At 36.5% G+C, this 19,111-nt stretch overlaps 1 long non-coding RNA gene and 1 pseudogene across 1 annotated transcript; both read right to left on the reverse strand.

Moving 5' to 3' along the window:
• Window positions 1–4,288: 4,288 nt before the first annotated feature.
• On the reverse strand, window positions 4,289–18,268 carry LOC138170624 (uncharacterized). The gene is made up of 3 exons (XR_011170690.1): window positions 18,169–18,268; window positions 13,670–13,773; window positions 4,289–5,655 (listed from the first exon to the last, which is right to left on the reverse strand). It is a non-coding gene; the product is annotated as an uncharacterized lncRNA (long non-coding RNA).
• Window positions 16,780–17,611, reverse strand: LOC138169887 (importin subunit alpha-1 pseudogene; annotated as a pseudogene).
• Window positions 18,269–19,111: the final 843 nt, after the last annotated feature.

Below are 19,111 nucleotides of genomic sequence, written 5' to 3' on the forward strand. Positions count from 1 at the left end.
GGGGACTTTCTTGTCGATTCCTTGCTAAGGAAGAAAAGTTTTCACCTTTATGTTCAGAGGATCTCCTTTTTTCTAAAATTTGCCACCAAATCAATATTAATCACTTGTCTCTAGCCTTAATTTGAACTTTAAGGATTTAGATTGGGCTCTACAAAAGGTAATTCTTTTTTCTATAAAGTCAAGGCAGACTCAAATAATTTCTAACTTTTAAAAAAAGCATTGGTCATCTTTGTTATGCAAATATTGCTGTAGATCATGTTTTATTTAATATTTTTAAGATTTCATGAATCTTTACTAAAACATTAATAATTGATAGAATTTGAGAATTTAGTGAGATGGAATGCCTTATTTTGTGGCACTTTCTGTGTTAAAGTGAGTGTGATAAAATGATGGAAATTTAACAAATGTCATTGGCCTTATGAGGATCATTTGAACTGTAACAATTTGAATTAGGGACTCAATATGGCTACATATTTTAACAAATAGAATTGATTCTATGTTAAACAAAAATTCAACTTTCCAATAATATGTTGTTCTTTAATTAAATTTCGTGATTTGTATTGGTTTAAGACTTAGAGAATTTTTATGAATGTGTCTGCAATAATAGGCCATAAAAATAAGAAGGTCCTGAAAATTGGCCAACATAACTTATTGTGATTATTTGCTGTCTCAGGTACTTTATTAGCGCTTTTTATGTTTGGTAACTTTAAACCACCTCACAGGAGTCTGCACTCCAGAGAGATGCTCGAGGCTTCCATAAAGTACAGTTCATTCCATTAGGCTAAAGTCATTTCTGGGAGCAAGGCAGACTCTGGCTGTGTTTGAACAAGAGGTAACAGGGTACAATATTGTTGTTGGAACTCTATGGATATATATCTTTCCTGTATGCATATGTGTCTATCCATCCCAAAGGATTTGAGTACTATTCTTGGTGTAGAATCTGAGGGTTGTACTTATTGTATTTTTAACAAATCTAAATTATAAAATTCTGATATACAACAAGATACAATTTTATGGGGACAAATCATTTGTTTAAGAAAAGAATGAAAACTTTAGTTTCTTTATCCAGCTCCCCTACTTTACTGAAAATATGTTTTAACTTACCAAAAATTGATTTATATACACTGTGTATCTAGTACAGTGCCTGGCATATGGTGAGTGTTTAATAAATGCCTATTAATGGATATAAACACTTTTATATGAATACAGTAATGTATATAAAAAAAGAAATGTCCATATACCAATTATCTTGTTTTACCCTTATATCAAAATAAATAATGGAATGACTATCCTCTTATATTGTTTTAAAATAAAATATTGTGGGGCAGCTAGGTGGCGCAGTGAATAGAGCACCAGCCCTGGAGTCAGGAGGGACGACCTGATTTCAAATCCGACCTTACTAATAACTAACTAGTAAGTAGCTAGTTACACTTACTAGCTGTGTAACCATGGCCAAATCATTTAACCACAATTGCATTGCCTTCCCCTTTCAAACAAAAAAACAATAAAATAAAATGTTGATATCTTTGTTTTTGTATCACCTACATTTCCCATTGCAACCTCTCCACTCCTCCCAAAAAAGCTTTCCCTAATAAAAAAAAAATAATGAAAGGTGAGGGAAATAAAATTCATCATACTGAAGTAATATATTGAAAAATACTGATCTATGTAGTGGTCACAGTCACAGTCTTCCACCTCTTCAAAGAAACATAGGCAGGGTTTGTGAGGAAGTGTCTAGACCACTTAAGACTATCTTTACTCAATATCTCTAGAGATATCATTCCCTTCAGAATGTGCCTTATGTACGGCTCTCCTGAGTGTCCAAGTATTTGGAAATGTTTCCAGACTCATGGATTCCAAGACCACAAAAGTAGTGAAGCAATTTAGTCAACAGCCTTTGTCCAGGGGAAAGATTTGCCATAGGTATCTACCTCATGACACCTATTTTGTTCCCATGAGGAAAACCGATTTCTTTGGTCTTTACAAAGATGAATATCAAGATTTCAAGGAATAAGAAAGTCAGCTAAAGAAGCTATGTAGAGAAAGCAAACTAAATAATGAGAAAACATGAGCTACAAAAATATAGTGATGGGTCAATCTGTCTTCCCTCATTACTAAGATCAGAAAGAATTAAATGTACTTACAATGGTTCCATGCTTAATAGGAAAGCAACTTTTAGCTATATAGATGGAAGATTACAGTCAAAATAGCATTTCTCTTAAAAAAGCCCTGTTCAGGCAAAATCTTCATATTTACATATTTAAGACAGAAAAAAATTGACATTAAGTATAACTGAAGAAACTTTTACTACAGGCATTGGTTAGTAAGATAACTTTTTTAAAAATCAAGTTCAATGGCAAAATGTTAAAATTAGAGAAGCAGCTGAATATACTGATATTTTAAAGAAAATAATTGAAAAAGATGGAAATACCAATCAACAAATGACTAATATTACTTAAAGAGACTTATTCTGGAATAGGATATTTTCCAGAATTTATATTTCTAAGAAAACACTCAACCTGGATTTAAAGTTACTAAGAATTTCCTAATACTTTTTATTGGGAGATAATGCAGAAGGGGATTTTAAAATGAAAACCAATGTCTTTTTATTTTCAGTTGTGTCCAACTCATTGTGACCCCACTTGGAGTTTTTTTTTTGGTAGAGATATTGGAGTGGTTTGCTAGTTTCTTCTCCAGCTCATTTTACAGAAGAAGGAACTAAGATAAACAAGGTTAGGTGACTTGCCCAGCATCACACAGCTAGTGAGTGTCTGAAGGGAAATTTGAATTTAGATCTTCCTGATTCCAAGCCCAGTGCCCTACCTACCATACCACCTAGCTGCCCCAAATGTTTACAAAATGGAAAGTTTGCTGTGTATCCACTTTTCCCACCTGACCAGTGTAAACAATATGAATGTTGTTGTTTTTCAATTATGTCTAATTCTTTGTGACCCCATTTGGTGTTTTCTTGATAAAGATAGTGGAGTGGTTTGCCATTTTTTCTTCGGGTCATTTTACAGACAAAGAAATGAGGCAAACAGGGTTAAGTGGCTTTCCCGAGGTTGCACAGCTAGTAAGTGTCTAAGACTGGATTTGAACTCATGAAGATGAGAATTCCTGATTCCAAGTTCAATTCTCTCTCCACTGTGCCACAAGTAAGCGGTGCTCTAAAGGGCTAGGTGATGCAGTGGCTAGAGCACTGGGCCTGGAATCAGGAAAGCCTGAGTTCAAACATGTTTGTTTACCTGTCTTGAAATCCTTGCCTTTTGAGAAGCAACAGCCATCGATAAAGTTCCTATAAGGGAGGTCATATAAGGGAGCATAGGTATTAAGGCTGTTTTCAACACTAATTTTCAAGTTATTTTAGCCAAGCTGCTAAAAAAATAACATATTTAAAGAATAATTGATTTTAGATAATGCCCCAAGTCATTGAACTACATTCATTCATTATATGAATGTGCAAATTTGCTGAGATGTAAAGTTCTCTGTACCTGTATGTGAAAAAATTCAGAGAAACAGAAGGCAATTCAGTCTAGGCTGACAAAATATTTTGTGTAACAATAGCTATGTTTTTTGTCATATCATCAGTATAGGCTTACAATTTCAGTAATAATATTTTTTCATTTAATTTTTTGCTTTCTAGACAACTATGTGACCTATTTTAGCTTTCTTTTTCTTCTTTTTTTTCCTTTTCTTGCTTTTTGGAGGGCAATTGGGGTTAAGCGACTTGCCCGAGGTCACACGGCTGGTGTATGTTAAGTGTCTGAGGCCACATTTGAACTCAGGTTCTCCTGACTCCAGGGCCAGTGCTCTATTCACTGTACCACCTAGCCGCCCCACTTTCTTTTTCTGTATTAATACATAATATTTTATTTTTTTCCAATTATATATTACTTCTTAATAAGTTAGAATTAGTCATTTATTTTTCTTATCCTTTGCTATTATATTATACTGATGAACACTAAAAACCTCATTTCTTTATTACATATATCCATTTAGTTGGAACCAACTATCATATTTTACAAGTAAATATTTCTTTGAATATATCAAATTCATTTGATGTGACCAACTTTACAAGGTACATCATTTACATTAGTTTGGACCTGGATATATTGAGTCTACTATGTGTAAATTAGCCTTCTAGGCAGCTCAGGTTGATCATTGCTGACATTTACTTTGCATTTAAAAATATTTTCTCAATTAGTCAACAAGTATTTATTAAGCCTTAGCATGTTCTAGGCTTTGTACTAAGTGTCAGTTATACAAAGAAAGTCAGAAACACAATCCCTGCCCTCAAAGAACTAACATTTTAATGAAAGAAATAACTTGCAAATAATTAGACCATTGTAAGTCTTCTTTATAGGAAGGCTTTAGAAATGGAGAAAATTGGGAAAGACCTCTAGAAGCAAATGAGATTTGTCCTGAGTCATGAAAGAAGCCAGGAAGCCAGGAAGAGGAGTCAAGGTGGGAGAGCCCTTGGAAGTGTTGAAGACATAACCAATGAAAATGCAGTCAGCTATCCTGACAAACATCTTCATAAGAAAATTCAAGTCTAATTCTCTCTTTTTTAAGTATGAAGAAGTAGCGGCTCCAAAATGTTAATGAACTTGCCTAGGGTAAGACAGTTAATAAGTAAAAAAAACCTAGTATTCACATCCAACCTTTTCCATTGTTCTTTTTATCATGCTGTTTCTCATTTTTAACAACAGTATATGTTCTCTGCTTTCAGGAAGCTTATAGTCTAGTTGGGGAAAGAAAAAACACAAATTATAAACAAATGTAATTGGTTGTTATCCTTCATTCTCAAAGAGGACCAAAAATGATATCATTATATCTCGGTGTAAAAAGGTACAGTGTGTTTCACTGTGGCTGGTCAGATTAATTTGAGCTTAGAAGGCTCCACTATAGGTCTGGCATAAGTATTCCACAGGAACGTTTGGAGTGGAGAAGTCTCTCAATCTGCACATCTCACGTTTCTTTGGAGCTCCTGCAATTGTGCTTTGCTTATAGCAGGGCTACTTAAACTTTTTTCACTTATGACTCCTTTTCATGTTTCAACAGTGTTCATTGGTGTTGTGTGGCCTGAGAGCATGTGCAGTATCCTCATGCTTTGTGTTCACAACCAAGGCTGCAATGAAGTTGCATGATGAAACACAGGCAAATGCTGCCAGAAACCAAGTTCATTATGTGTTTGATTTTTAATTACTTTTTGGTTGTTGCACTTTCAGAAACCTTTTGCTATTGCCAAAATTTTCATGACCCCATGGAGTCACTACCCACAGTCTAGGAAACACTGTTAGAGCATAGCATCTTCTTTGATGTGGGCATGCCATGCTGAGTGGTCCTGTGCCAGTGTCTCCCATGTAGAACAATTGATTCCAAAGTTCTTCAGAGAGACCTTGAGAGTGTCCTTGTATCTCTTCTTCTGATCTCCATGTGAGCACTTAACTTGTGTGAGTTCTCTATAAAAAAAGTCTTTTAGGCAAACATGTTTTGAGTTTGGCTTAAAAAAGGACCTCAGTATCTGGTATCTTACTTTTTGCCCAGTGATCTTCACGACCTTTTTAAGACAGTTCAAATGGAGCAGTTTAGTTTCCTGGCGTGATGCTGGTATAGGGTCCGGGTTCCCCAGGCAATGAGCTCAGCTGAAAGGCTCTGTAAAGAAATGTAATATGAAGTGTGATAAATACACAAGAAGTATAAACAAAGTTTCAGAGAAAGGGAAATATACTAGTATACTTCCAATATATGGGAGTCAGGGAAGTTTTCAAGAAATCGGATCTTGAAGAAGAAATAGGGATTTACTAGGTGAGGGGTAGGGAGTATATATTCTAGGAATGAGAAAAGATAAATATAAAAGTAAAGAGGCGGGAATGAGTGGTGTATATTTAGAGAATACAAGCAGTCCACATGAGTTGGAATGTGAAAGAAGATATCAGGAAATGAGGTGGCAAAGTGATCTAGTTTGGGGAAGGTCTCAAATACGTAGCTAAGTAGTTTGGAATTTATTCAGGAAGCAATGGATACTCTTGGATAATTTTCTGAATGTTACAGCTTCATAATCTGAACTTTGCTTTAAGAGTATAGAGGTGTAGATGATTAATGTGGACTGGATGGGCATAGGAGTCTAGGAGAACCTGTGAGGGAAAGCTCTGAGCTCTGGGTCCCAAATCCAAATCTCCCTGCCTTCCCCCCTACAAAGGAACTCCAGGGCTACCAGATATTTTGCAGTTACCTTGGGCTTCATAGTGAAGCTAAGAAGTTTCAAATATCTAATTGACAGTATCAAATTTTGTGAGGTAAGCCCCAAGTAATTTCAATAAAATGAATGTCCCTGGCTTTGTACTTGACAAGTAGGTTTTCCCTGCTTCCTGAAATCTTACTCTTTAGATCTTGTTAATTATTTAAGTACATTTTGAATGGAAGTTTTCCAAGAATATTGAGGAATAATTATTTCCCTAGATTTATCAAAAATGTCATAGTATTAGTAAATTTATATTTTGAGTTCAGAATAGGATTTTATAACACTGTTTCACATTATTTATTGGCTAACACAGTACAGATGAGATTTATTTGAGACTTCTACAATAAATATAAATCTGATAGATAGTCTCTGACCACATAGGAAGTGTTTTTAAACTTCATAAGCCTTGAGAACAAGTGGTCAAATGAGATCAGAGGCCAACCTTTGGAACAATGATTTAAAACCATATTTAATTATTTGTTCTATGTCATCATCATGAAGTTAGAGGAGAGATTCTTAACCATATTTTTGTCATGGATGCCTTTGGCAGTCTGCTGCAACCTACTGGTGATCTTTTCTCATATTTTTTCCCATCCATGTATGGACTCTCCTATATCTATCCTTGAGTCCCTTTGGAGTCTAAGATCTTTACAGGTCGCAGGATAAGAACCCCCAACAATAAAACAGTGTTATTGTGTCTAATGGGCAATTAAGTAGCACAGTAGATAAGAGTGCTGAGCTAACGTCAGGAAGAATCATCTTCTTGAGTTCAAATCTTTCCTCAGACACTTATTAATTGTGTGACCCTGGGCAAGTCACTTAACCCAGTTTGCTTCAGTTTCCTCATCTGTAAAATGAACTGGAGAAGGAAATGGCAAACCACTCTAGTATCTCTGCCAAGAAAACCCCAAATGGGGTCACAAAGAGTCAGACACAACTGGAAAAAATTATGTCTTACATGGGGCAGTAGAATCAGTTTCCACAACACCAGGTAATTATGGTAATTATTGGACATTGCTCACCTTCTGTTTTGTTTCTTTAGCGATTGAGGACCAAAACTATTTAAAGAAGCAAGAGTCCTATCTACATGCAAATATGTATGTATGATGTATATATTCATGAATATAACAACAGATCCTGTTGGTCCAGGAACAAGGGGATGCTGTTTCCTTTGAAGGGATCTCAAAGCTCTAGGAGCACATGAATGCCACGTTCATTTCTACCTGATTTCTAAAGAGACTGGTCAGACTCTTGTTGTTTAGGGATCTTTATATCTTCTCCCATCTCAAGCCTCAGGCAAAATTACTTAAAGCTTAGTTTTCACTGGATTCTACAGTCTTGCCAGAAAGGAGTAGATAGGTATTCAATGTGTGACATAGATAATATGTATGTGTAAATAATAAAAATATATATAAATATATATATATATATATATAACATAGATAACATATAACAGATGACTCATAACACAAAAAATTTGTAAGCACATATTGACAAAGACTAAAAATAAGGCACAGTAGCCCATAATTCTATTATACTGTCATGGGTGAGTGACACTAAAACATGACCAATATAACATTTTATAAGACTGCTGAATGGCCATTTCCCATTCATTTCAGCACTGCATTGTCTGTTTAATTCATTCAGTGTTCATATGCTTTGGCAAGGCAGGCCATGACTTATATTCATCCTCTTTTCTCTGATTATCTTCTCTGAGAATGTGTATTTGTGATAAATTCCTCTTTCTCAGTTTCATTAGACTGAGAGACTCAAGAACCCTCAATTTTTTTTTAAGCAATTGGGGTTAAGTAACTTGCTCAAGGATTTGATCCTAGGTTATCCCAACTCTGGGGCAGGTACTCTTACTCACTGTGCCACCTGGCCACCCCTAAGCAATTGGGATTAAGTAACTTGCTCAAGGTTACACAGCCAGGTGTTTCTGGGTGGGTGCTAAGTGTCTGAGCCCGGATTCAATCCCAGGTCATCCCTACTCTGGGGCTGGTGCTCTTACTCGCTGTGCTACCTGGCTGCCCCGAACTCTCAATTTCTTGACCTTGTCAGGCTGCCTTCAAAACTAGGCATATCCATTAAAGGATAAACATCCAATCATCTGTATTCAGGGAAAGAAACTCAAATCTAAAGAAGTAGTCATGACCTTGAGATCCTGGCTTTGACTCACCTGGCCAGAACAAATGTTCAAGGCCAGGTACAAATAGTCACCACTATACTTAAAATGGGAGGTAAGTGCCTCTTCTTCAATCATAGGAAGTATGAGAGGAAATTCCAAGCCATACCTTCAGGTAAGAGAAAGAAAACAGTCAGAACAGAAGATATCTCTCCCTGTAAGTTTACTGAGAAAGTCAAGTCAATACGCATTTATTAAGCTCACCTACGTGCCAACTACTGTGTTAAGAACCGGGGCATGGGGGTGGCTAGGTGCCACAGTGAATAGAGCACTGGTCCTGGAGTCAGAAGGACTTGAGTTAAAATCCAGCCTCAGACACTTAACACTTACTAACCATGTGACCTTGGACAAGTTGTTTAACCCCAATTGCCCTGCCTTCCCCCCCTCCAAAAAAGAAGAAGAAGAACTGCTGGTATAAAGAATAGCAAAAACAAAACAAAACAGCCTCTGTTGTCAAAGAGCTCACAGTATAATGGGGGAGAACACATATAAACATTCATGAATAAGATATAGATAAAATAAATTAGAGATAATCTTAGGGGGAGGGCATTAGCATTGTAATGAATGAATCTTCCTTCCCCAGTGGCCAGTCCACCTTGATGCAGTATCCTTGGGTTGCTCCCATTATGTAACCAAGAAGTTTGCTTGTGGGCTGAGCTTGTGTCCCCAGAAAGGACAAGGAAAGGTCAACTTAGGTCTCAAAATACTTCTTAGGATTTATTTAGTTGGGTCCAGGGAAAGATGCAGAATTAGCAAAATGGGTGAAATTAAAAGCAATGGGTAGAAATTCTAAAGAAGCAAATTTCAGGTTTATAGCAAGAGATACTTTCTAAGTATTAGGGTTCTCTGTAAGTGAAATGGACTCACCCTTAGTTTTCAAGCAGATGATGGGTAAACAGATAGAGAAGATGCATTGTAAGCATGAGTTGGCTTAGATGCCTGCTGAATTCCCTTCCCACTCTGAAATTATGTGAATTCTCCGATTTAGGGAACTCCTGGTGTAGAAGCTCTCTCCACCAGTGCAGTTAGTAATTTGTCTACACCTTAATGTCTTAGGCATTTGTCTAGACCACTGAGATGTTAAATGACTTGCTTGTAGTCATACAGTTGCTTTGTGTCAGAGAGCAAGAGTTGAACCCAAGTTGTCCTGAACTCTCTATATACTATGGTACACTGACTCTCTACATTACCATGTATAATATGTAGCAGCAAGCACCCTGGCGTCCCTAGGGTGGCTGCTCACACAGGTTCTTGGATCTGCTTTGATAAAGGAAAGCAACTCAAAATAGGTTAACAAGCTTACTTTAATCAGTCAGATGTATATCATTTACCTAGTTCAGGGGAAAAAGATCAGCACCCCGAACTTCAGAACATACAGACAGAATTATCAAGACAGAAACACACGGAACACTTCTCAAAGTGAAACCCCAAAACAAAGCCTCACATCAGGGCTTATATAGCCTTCTCCTGGCTCAGAGAATGTAACAACCTTATTGACCCACTGGCCAATCAAAAAGTATTTACTGAAAAACAAGCCTCCCACCCCATGTTTCAGGTGCACTTTAGCCTAGGGGCAGGGAAGATCTTTAAATTTGCATTCCCATTACAAATATTATAGTAATAATTTCAATTTGTAGTGCATTTGGTGCTTTTAGAAACATTTTTGTCAAAAAACCCTGTGCAGTAGACAATCTCAATAATCATCACCATTTTACAGATGAGAAAATTGAAACTCAGAATGACTAATGATTAACCATTACCATGGTTATTGTTAGATATTAGGTTAGTGTTAGATATAGGTATTCAAATATGACTCCTTGTCTGAATTTTATTCCTCTTTCCACTTTAGCAAGCTCATTTTCTTTTTTTTAATTCAATTTTTAATTTATTAATTTGTTTGTTTCCTTTTAGTTTACAGGATTCAATTCCACAATTCCTTGAATTTCACATTTTGTCCCCCTCCTTGCCCTCCCCCCCCCGTGGTGTCTTATAATCAAACTATAGGATCTGTAAATACTTTCACATTATACAATGGTCAGGTTATAAAGATGGATTATACCAGCTGGAATGAAAAATGGTAAAGAGGACATAAAATCAAATAAGAGAACAAAAAAGATCAGGTATTTTGCTTCCACCTGGATATAAATTTAGTCTTTCTAGCTCTTTCTCTGGATGCACGTTTTTCTCTCCATCATGCGTCTTTTGGGATTGACTTATATCCCTGCATTGTTGAGAAGAGTCCAGTCTATCAAAGTTGGTCATCACACATACGTTGTGTCTGTAATTGTGTACCAATTCCTCCTGGTTCTACTCTTCTCACTCAGCATCAGTTCTTTTAAGCCTCTTCAGGTAAATATGAAGACCGCCTGCTCCCCGTTTCTTATAGCCCAATAATATTCATTTTCTTGACCTCTTTTAGATTCTACATAGCTAAGAATACCATCGAATATAAGATCTCCCCAATTACTACAAAATTCTCATCATGGAAGGGTGCTTTGGGCAGCACCCTTACTAACCTGCCTTTACTAACTACTCTGGTACACATTGGAGACCATGGCTGAAGCAGAAAAACATCAAATTCTGTGATAGCATCCATAAAGATTGGCACAAAGAATTGGGTGATTGATACCTACACATGTCATGACTATAGAAACAGACATTTCTAAGATGCTTTGAGTTTAATCAAGTGTTGATCACAGGTATAGTCTGAACCATGCAGAGGTTTTCTCATTCACAAAATGAAAATATAGTTTGGAGCATCTCCTCTTCCTGTTCTTTGGACAAGACACCATAGCTCCCAACTTTGGGTATTTTCATTGGTTACTCTATGAATTGAGGATAATCCATGCATATACTTCTCTGCCCCTTCTCCAACTTCTGGTTCCTTTAAATACTAACTAAAGGCTCATATTCTACAAGAAGACTTTTCTGATCACCTTTAATGTTAATTCCTTCCCTGTATTGATTATCTACAACTTATCCTGTATATGTTTTGTTTGCATATAGTTGTTTATATGTTACTTACTAAATGAGTCACTGGACAGAATGATGATGATGATTCCTAACATTTATATGGCACTTAATATGCAGCAGGCATTGTGCTAAGTGCTTTATCATTATTAGTTCATTTGTTCCTAACAACAACACTGCAAGGTAGGAAACTGAGGCAAACAGGGATTTAAGTAACTTACCCAGGGTCACTAGAGCTGCTTTCTTACTAAATAATTGAAAAACAATCTATTATTCTGACCTGAGGCAGTAAATTCCTTTCTTTTTGCTATTTCTTCTGTCATCTGTGAAAACTCTATTGTACCTATAGTCTAATTAACTCAATATCCATTACACAGGTTCTCATCCCCACACACCAAAAAAAAAAAAATCAACTTGCTAATAATTTAGATATTTATAGCACACTCATGGATAGAAGTCACTTCAAAGAGATTAGCTAATTTGATTTTCATGGCCTTGTGAGGTATGTAATATGAATAATATTGTCCCCATTTTGCAGATGAAAAAACTGAAGCATAAAAAAGAGAAGGGGAACACCCAAAGTCATTGAGCAGTAGAATCAGGCCCAGATCCCATGTCTTCTGATATCAAATCCAGTAGTCTTTCTACTATATTATGTTGCCTCAAGGGATTAAAGCCATTCTGCCACATGTCACTCCACTCAGAGTGAATACAAGACAGAAAGATCCTCTGTATTTGCAAATGTAGATTAGAGAGGCAATACAAGACCTCTGAGGTTCCTTTCAGCACTAAATCTTTGATCTCAAGACTTGTATCCTCCTTACTGTGACAGATAGTGTAGGTAACCAAAGGCAACATTTTCTATTGACTAATTAATGGCACAAGTAGCAGCATAGCACAGTGGCTTGAGATGACCTTGAAGTCAAGAAGACCTGAGGTCAAGTCCTACCTCTGAAATGCTGCCTGTGTGACCCTGGGGAGGCCTCTTAACCTCTTATTTCCCCAGACAGCAACTCTCTGGGACTCTATGTTGTAGAAAGGTGCTGATCTATCTTTGAGAGAGGGATTTTCCTCACCTGGAGGCCCTTTTACCAATTAATTCTCAGGTCTGTTTCAAAATAACTGAATGCCACATTTTAGTCATTAAACATAGCCATCTGACTGGTGATTTCACTTCTGTAGGTAAAAAGGTTGGTGTATAAGAATCCAGGTATAGATTCCATGAGGTAGCTGCTGTTAAGCCTGGACACTGTTGAACATGATTGGGAGTAACTGCTATGAGGGAAGAGTGTAAGTTAAAACTCAAAGGGAATTGTGGAAAGAAGGCTTGACATCCATCATCATGGATCTGGAATAGATGACCCTGAAAGCTCACATATGGACTAATTCAAATGAAGTCTTGTTTGTTTTATATTTAAAAACCCAGAACCTGAGAAGAGAGGAAGTTGAGGGTCAAATAGTGACAGCACCAGAGAGTGTGAATGTTCTGGGACACTGTCTAATTTACAAAGTCTCTCTGAGGTCTTATTAGGGCTCTGGAAGTACATTTCAAGCTGAAGCTATTCTGCGAAGTATACATTGCAAAAATAACCTCTGTAATCTCTTAACTGATATACTAGTCAAAGACAATGTACCTATGAGGGCCTTGTTATAAATTAGAATCTTAATTTTCACCAAGGAACATTATAAAATTCTTTTTTTTTTTTTTGCTTTTTGGAGGGTCAATTGGGGTTAAGTGACTTGCCCAAGGTCAAACAGCTAGTAAGTGTTAAGTGTCTGAGGCTGGATTTTAACTCAGGTCCTCCTGACTCCAGGGCTGGTGTTCTATTCACTGTGCCACTTAGCTGCCTGAGAGCATTATAGAATTATATTGAAGTGTTCAAATCAATAAGTTTTCTTTGAAAGATTAAGATCTTTCCAGTAGGAATCCTCTTCTTGATAGAGACCTGATAGAACCATCAATTTTAGAGTCTCAGATTGATATTTAGCATATTTTTTTAGAAAAGAAACAGTCTTACAAATAGCGAAGAACCAAATACCAGAGTACAAGCTTGCTTAGGGTAGCTAGTACATTCTGTTTCTTTGGTTTCCTCCTGTTATAGTATCTAACTGGTTGCCTTGTATGTGTCTTCAATAAACAAAGCGTAATGTTTAAAGGGGTACATCAAAATTTGAAAAACTTAATCTCCTTTACTGTTCATGAAAAAGGAAACAAAAAAAAACAGCATCCCTAGGTAAAATTATGAATTCGATAAAGTTTGTAAACCTACTTTTCGTCTCCCTTTCTTACTTCTTGGTATTTTCTTGCTCCCAGTGTGTTCATGCAATTTCCCGCATTTGATCACCTTACTGGTCTGTCTTTCCCAAAGAGAGCCTAAGGGAGGAAAGAAAATGAAGTAAAGAATATATAATGTATACATATATATATGCTTTGTCAAAGCTCTCATATCTATGAGCACCATTTTAAAAAGTCGTTCATCATCATAAGAAAAAAAATAGGGTTCTTAAAGTTGTAAAGAATTTGGAGGGGAAGGGAATGAGCATTTATTGAGCAGCTAGCTGCTTAATGAGAAAAGCCCTGTACTAAATGCTTTACAATATTATCATATTTAATCCTCACAACAACCCTGGAAGGTAGGTGCTATACTGATTCCCATTTTACATTTGAGGAAACTGAGCAAGGGTGAGATTAAGTGAATTGCTTAGGGTCACACAGCTTGTAAATATCTGAGGCCAGATTTAAACTCATGTCTTCCTGACTCCAGGTCTAGAGTTATATCCACTGTTTAATTTCCAAGAAGTGAACCTTTTAGCAAAAAAGGGTAAAACTTCCTGTTTTGTGTTGAGATCAGTCACCTTGCTTTGGAACATGTTATAGTAGAAACCATTCTGAGATTAAGAGTGCTGTACCTTTTGGTTGTCCAAGCTTGGTCCCAAGATTATCCAGTGTTTATAAGATGCCCTCTTCTCAGTTTGTGCATATGAGCAAAGAAGGAACTGTTTGGCCATGGTGTGTTTGTGAGAGGAGAAAAGCTTACTCCGGAGGTGGGCTGCCCAGTAACCCCAGAGTTACTGGATCAGTTTGCACTGTACCACATCCTAAGTTACTATGGATTGAGCTAGAGGAATTTTCAAACCACCAAATTCATAAAAACTCTTGTCCATTGTAACCTACACCATGAATGTATTGTCCATGAAGCAGTTATGTTCTTGGTGATGTATGAAGTGCCTGCATAGAACTCCTTAAAAGTACTATTTCTTTGTTTGTTTATTTATGATATTTATTTATCATTATTATTTGGGCTTTTTTTTGGAGGGGGGGAGGCTAGGCAATTGGGGTTAAGTGACTTGCCCAAGGTCACGCAGCTAGTGTTAAGTATCTGAGGTCAGATTTGAACTCAGGTCCTCCTGATTCCAGAGTTGGTGCTCTATTCACTGTGCCACCTAGCCGCCCTTATTTATTTATTATTTACGTAGATAGTTAAGCCTGGCCACCACAGAGCTTGTGAAGAAGCCTAGTATTCACTGGCATGGAAATTTAAAATCCCATTAACAGACCTGCCTCTTATAGTTAGGTCCTTGATGAGTTTGTGAAAGAAAGCAACATACCAGAAAAAGGAAGAGAAGCTTGGAGTGAGTTTCTCTATTTCTATCTCATCCCTGGGCTCCATAATCTGCTGCTTTCTCAGGCATTAAAGAACTAAATATTTTCTTATTTTTTCAATTCCTGTTTTTTGGTACTCTATTTTGTTTTGCCTCATGTTGACTGCCTTTGAAAAGTGAATGATATTTGCAGCTGGTCTGCTGAAGTTAAAGTTCTTCAAAGCCCATTTTCCCCTCTTCCAATATGTATGACTCTTTGTTTAAATTCTTTATTTCAGAACACTTTTCTGTGATTTCTTTAAGAAGCATAGAGTTGGCATATTTCCTTTGTCTTGTCTGTACTTCTGGGGATTTTTCCTTCTGAACATTTCATTAAGGATTTTTCACCAAATTCTTGAATTTTATTTTACATTAGTTGGGTCTATTTCCCCAAGGAATAGCAGCCTAAACCTTTGATATTTACAAACGTGAATTCAGAGATGATTACTTGTTGGGAAGGAACCACATGTTCACTTTGGTTTACATGTTCTGGCTTATACTTATTATATTTCTTCTCAACTTTTGTAACACTTTTTCCCCCTATAATTTCATCTGTTTGCTGCTCCTTGTTCTTTGGCTTCCAAATAATAAGGCAGCTGAGTACCAGAACTCAGCATCAGAAATTTCTTCTGCAAGTGAAACAGAATCTGGATCCAAATGTAATTTGGTGTGTCTTTCTGCTAGACCCTTCTAGATTTTACAGTTGGAGAGGCCAAAACTACAGAAATAACTGGGGAGGAGTTCAGAAACTCCACTCTCAACACCAGAGTTGATGTGGTTCTCATAATTGTTTAAGTTTCTTCCTAGCTTTGAACTCTAGTTGACAGGGAATTATGGCACAGTTTATCCTACTGACACTTATTGTTTTTTCTCAAAGCTCTGACACAAGAACATTTTAACTTTATTTCAGAGACTTCTCAGTCTGTTAATATTTCAAGTGTATGTGCAAATGAACATATTCTTTCTGTTCTTTACTACTTTTACCAAGGGAGGATCTCTTTACTGAGGAAAATCCTACAGGACCCTCTTCGACTCAGCATCATCTAATTCAAGAGTCTTAAAATCCTTCATATCTTCAGACTACTGTTTATTTGTACTCCTGGTTGCTTGCTAGCCATAGAAATGAGAGTTCTATTGAGGATAGAAGTTTCACATAATATATACACAGTTCAAATTTTTCAAGTATACTTTTCAAGTATTCAAGTAATACTCAACTCAACTATTCAAGAAACCCTACATTAAAAGTTTGAGAACAACTTTGAGTGAATAAGTCATTTTGACTATTATAAATCCCAAATTTACAATAGAGGACATATGAATGAAGAGGTCATCTGCATCCCTAGAAAGAAATGATAAATAGAAGTATACGGAAATTGATTACACACACACACACACACACACACATGCTTGTTTCTAATGGTAGTCATCTCTAGAATGGGGCAAGGGAAGAAAAAGATATAAAAAAAGAAATTTACATGACAAATTTATTGTAGATTTAAAAGGAATAGCAAGTTGCATATAAAAGTTGCAGCTTCATGTGTAGTCATCTTTTATTATTCTGCAGTTATAGAAACACTTGTTTTATTTCATAAATTTAAATTAAAAAAAATTTAAAGAGTCAGAATTCAAAAATGACTCAGTGGAGAGACAATAAGACAAATATATTTCAAGGATAAATCACATAAGATTCAAAAATTAAAATCTAAAACTTAAAAGTCCCAGGTATGCCATCTTGAATCTAGAAGATATAGTCATCAGGGGTAGGTCCTGGAACAACATATCTGATTTTCCTTTGCAGAGAAATAGTTTCCAATTAAGCTTGAGGAAGCCTTATATGCCATTTCATTTTCATGGGCCTGGAGAACTTCAGTTCCATCTGGTCTTCCACTTTATTCAATCGCGATACATAGAGTTTTCACTTTCATTTACTTTTTTAGCAGCCAGAAAACAAATATATTTGATATTGCATGCAGAGTAATCAAGACATTTTACTATTTTTGCAGATAAAACTTTGATTAAGAATTCCAGAAAGCCATTTTGAACAAGATACACAAGTTGTTTGTGACAACTCATGAAACTTCTTTTTGTGACTTAAAGCCTTCCTTTGACAAAATTCTAGCCAAGTATGGTACAAGTCTATGATTTACAGCTAGCTGTACTTGGTCCTGACGGTCAGCCATGATGTTTGTCATGGTCCAAGCAACTTCCTTCTGGATATTGGTTTGCGGGTGAATAAATAGGTTAGGAAAGACAGAAAGTGTTCTCAAGTCTATGACAACTAGAGTTTGTTCATCTGTCTCAGTGGCGGTTTTTCCTACAGCTCTTAAGGAAGGAGCTGCCACTGGCAATTGACCAGATCCTACAAGTTTTACTAGTTGTGGGACAAATCTGGTTTTCACAACCACTTCAATTTGGTCATATAAACCAACTGTGAGGTGGAAAATCACCCAATGGCTATCCATATGCCAGAATTTCTGGATCACAATGATGCAAGAGGCAAAGCAAGGTAGGAGGAATGTGTTCAATAGTGTCCATTGGGAAATAGGAATCTTGTTGCAACAAAGATTTGATAGTGTTTAGGTATTTAATATTTAGCAAAGAATTAAATTCTTTATTTTCACTCCCAATCAACAGAATATCAGATTCTTAAAACTCACTATTCATAAAACAGTAGAGAGATATTTCCCTAAAAACTCCTGTAATATTTTCACTAGTTATTTCACAGGTCATGATGTGTGCAGTGTTTTGTGGAGATTGAAGTGCTATAGAAATTTGCATCATTTGTAGTGTTATTATTTCAGTAGATTGCTACTTAGTATAAGGCAGAGCTATCAAAGGGAGCTCCAAGAAAGCACACAAAACATACATAATTCTAATGAGTTAAGAAATGAACCTGGGGGGAAGAGTGAAAGTGGAATCAATGCTACATACAAAGAACAAGGTATATAGATAGCTTGGAGCTATGAGCTGGAAGCAGCAAAATCATGTACCTTGCTTTCCAGCACAGGCAAAATAATGGCGTGGAAAGAAAATGAAGAAGACGCAAATTCATCTGTGTGAGTTTCATCCCCGTTTATATAATGTTGATTGAAAATAGGCCTAGAAGGATCAGGACAGATATATTTACCTACAAAGTGCTCCTCACATATCAGACTTATGGTCTGCAATTATCCATGAAGACATACTTAGTGTCATCTGGTAGCAGAACAAATAGCATACAGAACCTTGAAGACAAAAAAAAAATTGTGATGAAAGAGGAACTCTGAAGGTCAGTAGAGTTCAATGTATTGAAGGTAGTCTCTCATTCCAATAATTTGTGGGCAATTTATGTAGCAATGGTTGTAGTCAATAGATAATTTCATAATAACAACTGGAGGGCAGAAAAAAATCAATAGCATAATTATCTGAACAAAGTTTCAAAGTTGCGATCAAAGAGTCAACAATTCCGGTGTGCAATAGGTCGCCATTCATCATAATAAGTAATGACAGATCCTAACAGGTATATGAATTTATAACAATTAGAGCTGTAAAAGAACAACAAAATAAAGACTGGGCTACCTTCGAAATCAATCAATGGATCAAACCATCAAGCATTTATTAAGTGGCTGCAATGTGCTAGGATCAGGGTTTACAAATATAAATGTGAGATATATCTGACCAGGTATATTGACTCAGGCCTTGAGTCCACATGTGACCTTCTAGGTCCTCAAGAGCAGCCCTTTGACTGAATACAAACTTCCTTGAGGCCTCAGGTTCCCCACCCTATCTTAGACCCAGGAGATTATATCCTACATAGGGAATAAAAACAAGCACAAATATATTTAAATTTGGAATATATACAAAAATCTATACACAGTGGGGAGGATCACTAAGAAATTAAGGAATCAGGAAAGACCTCCCTGTCACAAGAAGCATTCAAGCAGAAATGTTGGCTCTCCCTGCTAATATGTGACCTCCTCAAGATGAGGGACTGGATGGCTCTTCTATTTGTGTCCACAGTATGTAGCATAGTACTTTAAAATAAAAAGGACAAAACTTATTTTTCATCATTTGTTTATTTACGCATTTAT

This window comes from Petaurus breviceps, unplaced genomic scaffold (assembly GCF_028583685.1).
Source record: "Petaurus breviceps papuanus isolate PSGF00001 unplaced genomic scaffold, PetGlider_PUasm1.0 38, whole genome shotgun sequence".
NCBI classification, from domain to species: domain Eukaryota; kingdom Metazoa; phylum Chordata; class Mammalia; order Diprotodontia; family Petauridae; genus Petaurus; species Petaurus breviceps.